Genomic DNA, 5,000 nt, shown 5'->3' with positions numbered 1-5,000 from the left:
AAATACACTAATAACGTCCGTGTTTTCCCATCTCGCAATACTAATTAATCCTTTAAAAATACACCTAAATTTAATATCATCTAAGTTGGGCCAAGACACCTCTGGTAAAAGATCATAAAAATTATTTATCCTGCTAACCAACTAACCAACGCTACCAAAAAACATAACCTCCTTGGCGAAGGTAATTAAAGGTAATGGTATGCATGCTATTCACCATCCTACATAGATCTGTTTATTTGTTGGTGGTAGTAATATCAATTGCTATTTTTATTTTAATGATTTCCCTTTGCTTCCCTTTCCTTTCTATAATCACCACAGCTGGCAACCCTGTAGTCGATGATGCATTCAAATTTGTGAAATTATTCTTACGAAAATCTTTAATTTCACGTTCGTAAATAGTGTTAATACCTTAATACAATTACTGATGCACTATTCCCAGCATGTTCAGTCAAACATGTTTAATCTTTTCCGTTTAATGATAAGGAAGACACTATGGAAAATATCAAGAGCATGCTGTCTGATCCACAGATCTCCGTGACCTGATCAGCTTTAGGCATCTTTTATTTTCATTGTGTGTTCTTGCTTTTTATTGATTGTAAATAAGTTCATAACAATTATTTAATTTCTTTTCAGCTTTCCTCCTATGAAATTTCCAGTTATTCAGGTTGCTGAGTGCCAATTTAAAGCAAAAAGACATTACTATATTATAAACAAAGTTTTTGTCTCAATGTGTAATTGAATGAATTTCATAAGTAAATAGGAATATTGAAAGGTGGATAAATTTTGAGAGTGCATTTTCGACATCCGTATTTTGCTTTATTAAGGGTTTTAATTGGAAGTAGGTATTATTAGTTGTTTAATAGCATTTTCAGGTAAATTAAAGAAAAGAATAGGCCTACATAGTAAAAAATGCGTATGCCATGTTTTGAGTTGTACAAATTCCATTACATTCTTTGATAATAGTAACACGGCAATTAGTGTGGATATTGTTGAATATATTGTTAATAACTGATTCATTAATCTTGTGTTCGTAAATATATTTATCCGATATTACTTCTTTGTGTGTGTGTGTGTGTGGAATGTAAAATCCAAAGCCACCAGGGAGATACTAAAGAGTATTTTTAGGTATTTACACTACAAAGTCCAAGACTATATCAACATCGTTATATAGTCTATATTACTGTGAATATTAGGGGGAAAAAATTATTATAAGTATAACAGTAAACGCAACATATTTTTGTAAACCTTACACCAAACAAAATATTGCATTTTTTTATGAACATTACACAAAAAATATTTAAGCATCAAGAAATTCTGACTTTTTCTATTTATTTTGTGTTTATTGTAAGTGATTTAGGGTTTGCATAATCCCATACTGATGTGCAACTTAAAGCATCATATTTTAATTACTTTTATGTCAGTAATAGTGAATTTTGTTTACAGAAAGTCTGTATATGTAATATGAAAAACATGTTCTTTGAAAGTAAGGGTAAATATTTAGGAAAGATCTAGAGAGGCTTTTGATAAATGACATTTTTTCTTCATAATTCTAATGACTATGTTGTCTCAAAATCCTTTCTCTATTATATTGTTGACAGCTTGTGATCTAAAGTCCAACCCCTTTGCCATGCTGTCCTGCAATTGCTGTGGCTGCAACCTTATCACTCAAAGGTCAATAAGTTGGTATATTCAGACTGATAAGATAAAGTTTGGATTGAATTCCAATTTATTAATGAATTATTAAGATCTGTAGGTTCGGTTTGGCAGCATATGTGTGATGGAGGTATGTTGGCCTTAGCTGGAACACCAATCATTGCATGGCCATTCGCAGAAGGATCTATGGGGTCTGAACAGGTACTTTGGTAAATGATGAAGAATTTAGTTTATCTACCACAGATCTTCCCAAAGAAAAAAATGTAATAGGAAAATATAAAATAGGGAAAGCAGGAAGGAAAGGATCAAAGAGGTAGACACTATAGAATAGTTTAAAGCCAAATGATAAAGATGGAAGGTGTGCTTAAAAATGAAATATCTTTTACAAATTACAAAGGGGTTTGGGCTCAAGCATAGCATTTGGTATACTGTAAGGCAGAAAGTAAAAATTAACCATAATATTTTTGTGATCTTTAGAATAATAAGATCTTGAAGATGCTAATATTAAAGTGTCATCTAGTGGTATTTATATATGAATTTATTGTAATATTTATTATATTTCTAGATATATATAATTTCTTATAAGACATGCTATTAATTATAGCCATTTATTGTTCCATTTCATCATCTCTATATTGCCACTATATGGGTACCCATTTTTTCTCTGCATGTATCTACTAATTTTTATCTTTATGTATGTAATATTCATATCCTTGTCCTCTTGTTAACTAAACCTCAACACTTATAAGACAAGATTAATTTTAATTGTACTTTATTTTTGTGCTTAGGCTTCTCACAAAGTAAACGCTAATTACATAGTAACTTTGAGTATAGATAACCATCATCAAGAGCAAGAAATTTGCTTGGTTACTCAGCGTAAATTTTGTTCTGGCTCATGCCGACAGGAATGTGTATCCATGCTCTTTCTTTTCCTCAGATTCCCAAATCTTTATCATTCAAGAGTAAGATTCTGTGATTGACCTTATTAAAATCTTTTGCAGAATCTAAGCATATTATGTCAGCTTATTTAGTTTCAGTTGAGGCTTTTAGTTCATTTTACTTCAGGAATTGGGTTTGGCAAGAATAACCCTTTTGGAAACCATGCTATCTAGAGTTTATCTTGTTTTCTTGGTATAGATACTCTTTTTTCTGCCTCTCTTTCTCTCACTACCCACTTTTTTTCTTTTTGTGTGTGTGTGTGTGTGTGTGTGTATGTGTGTGTGTGTGTGTGTGTGTGTGTGTGTTTGTGTGTGTGTGTGTGTGTGTGTGTGTGTCTGTGTGTTTGTGTCAGTGTGTCATTGTGTGTGTGTGTTCGTGTGTGAGGGCGTGTGTGTGTGTGTGTGTATGTATGTTTGTGTGTGTGTGTGTGTGTGTGTGTGTGTGTGTGTGTGTGTGTATGTGTGTGTGTGTGTGTGTGAGTGTGAGTGTGTGTGTGTCACATTTTAGTGCCCCTTTATAAATAAAAAAGTATATTTCTATTGCTCAGTGTGTTTGTGATAAGTCCCAAGTCTTTTCTTTATAAATTTTCATTGGCTTTGCAGTGCTTTATAAAGATTGCAGGAATTTCATCTGGTCCAATTGTTAATTTTCTTGCACAGTGTGTGTCATTGCTTCAATGATGCTGTTCTCTCATGGGAAGTTGTATAGTTATGACTTGTTTCAGATCAATAGTACAGATATGTTTTTCATGGAAAACTTTATAGTACAATTTTGTTTGTTATTCCCATATGAAGAAGAATACTTGGGAGTTATTTTTAAAGCTCCAGCTGCTCTTTTTTCTTTAGCATTTTTTTAGTTAGACTCTTCTGATCTGTCTTTTAATTTGTTTATCTCTGATTTCATATTTTCTTTCATGATCAAATGTCATATTAGTTTATTTATTCTATTCTTTTTCCTCAGCTGTATTTTCAGCGGCATAATTTATAATTTTGTTTTTTATTCTCTAGATGGGGTGCAAAGCATCTTAAAATTGATTCAGTGAGCATATTGTCAGGTGTTTGTAGAGTTTCAATATATATTTGCATTTTTATTTATAGTAACTAAATTGCCCAACCCTCCCATTGGGATTCAAGGTGTGGTGTCTTGTGCAGCTATCATTTCCAATAAATTCATAGTTGAATCTTCATGATGTATGGGTTGTTTGCCTAATTACATGTCCAGGCTCATACTATATTCCAGTTGAATCCTAAATAGAAAATAAATGACACGAAATCAGGAGTGAAAAAAATATTTTAGTTCAGGATTTTGGTGCATCATTTTTATGGAAATTTTGACGTTTTATAAGCCTGTCATTAATGTTTACGTGTAATATTGGTATAATATCTTTGTATGTTGGCCATGCAAAGTCCACAGTGTATAACAGTTTTGTGTGAAAAAGGGATTAGTTGTACTTCATTTGCTATCAGTGTTCTCTAGGAGCATGTTTCTCATGCCTTCATTTGAGAAATATAATAGTTACATATGCCAAAAAGAGAGAGATCATAGTGGTAATGCAGAAATGAGTCTTAAAAGGTTTCTGAGAGTGGTACATTACAAAATTGTTTCTGTATAGGCTATAAGAAATGAAAACACAGTTCACATAGCCAAAGAGACTCAAAACTGTTAATTGGTTTATATGTAGATCACTGAGAAAAGCTTGAATTAGGTGGCAGTTATACCAAATTATGTCTCACCTTGAATTAGAAAGTTAGATGAAAATCCCCATCCATTTTGTTTGAAATTTCCATTATTTGTGTAGTTTTGTTTAATTTCTTTTCCTTTTTTCATGCTTCCACATGTTGTCTACTTTTGAAGGTTACATGCAGAGATACCAGTACTTTGATATTTATGTTGGTGGCACAATCATTTGTTTTATTTATTTATTTGATGTAGCAAATTCATGCTGTTTTATACCTTTTGCTTGCTGTCACATTCCTTTTTGACATTCAAAAATGTTTCTTTCAGTAAGATAAGACGGTTTGATAATGATCCATGTGTGTGTTCCATGAAAATTGCAGGTGAAATCTAAGAGCTCGGTATTAATGCATTTCCTCTGATTATCAGTGTGTTGGTTCCAGATCATCTAATAGGATAATTTACAGAATGTCTTATTATCTTTTTCTTTGTAGATATGCTTTATGATGCATCTATTACAAGTTTAGCATGTGGAAAACAAAAGATTTGGATAATTTGTATTACAGGCCTGATGCTGATGATTTATTCTTATAGAAACACAAGTAATGTCTACATGATTTTTACACAAAGACGTTATCAAATACCAGAGTCTATGTCCTTTATTTAAATATCACTTAACTTTTATTATGATCTAAACCAAACAACTGAGTTATCTCTTATTCACAATTTTCCTT

At 31.9% G+C, this 5,000-nt stretch overlaps 1 protein-coding gene across 10 annotated transcripts in view; it reads left to right on the top strand.

Annotated features, from left to right (window-relative positions):
* The window catches only part of LOC113818109 (uncharacterized), a 22,636-nt gene that overhangs the window by 10,223 nt on the left and 7,413 nt on the right, over positions 1 to 5,000 (top strand). The window contains exon 1 of one of the 10 annotated variants that reach the window (XM_027370255.2): positions 55 to 191. The exons of 1 other annotated variant lie outside the window; for it this stretch is intronic. The gene's annotated coding sequence lies outside the window, so the exon portion shown is untranslated. Of the gene's footprint in view, positions 1 to 54; positions 192 to 409; positions 572 to 710; positions 839 to 991; positions 1,126 to 1,321; positions 1,345 to 1,458; positions 1,484 to 1,599; positions 1,672 to 5,000 lie in introns of those variants that run through there. 8 more of the 10 variants (XM_027370260.2, XM_027370259.2, XM_070115053.1 and 5 more) reach the window with 8 other exon arrangements.

The sequence above is a fragment of the Penaeus vannamei genome, chromosome 37 (assembly GCF_042767895.1).
Source record: "Penaeus vannamei isolate JL-2024 chromosome 37, ASM4276789v1, whole genome shotgun sequence".
NCBI lineage: Eukaryota > Metazoa > Arthropoda > Malacostraca > Decapoda > Penaeidae > Penaeus > Penaeus vannamei.
Note: the sequence above shows the minus strand (reverse complement) of the source record. Positions and strands in the feature narration are given on the sequence as shown.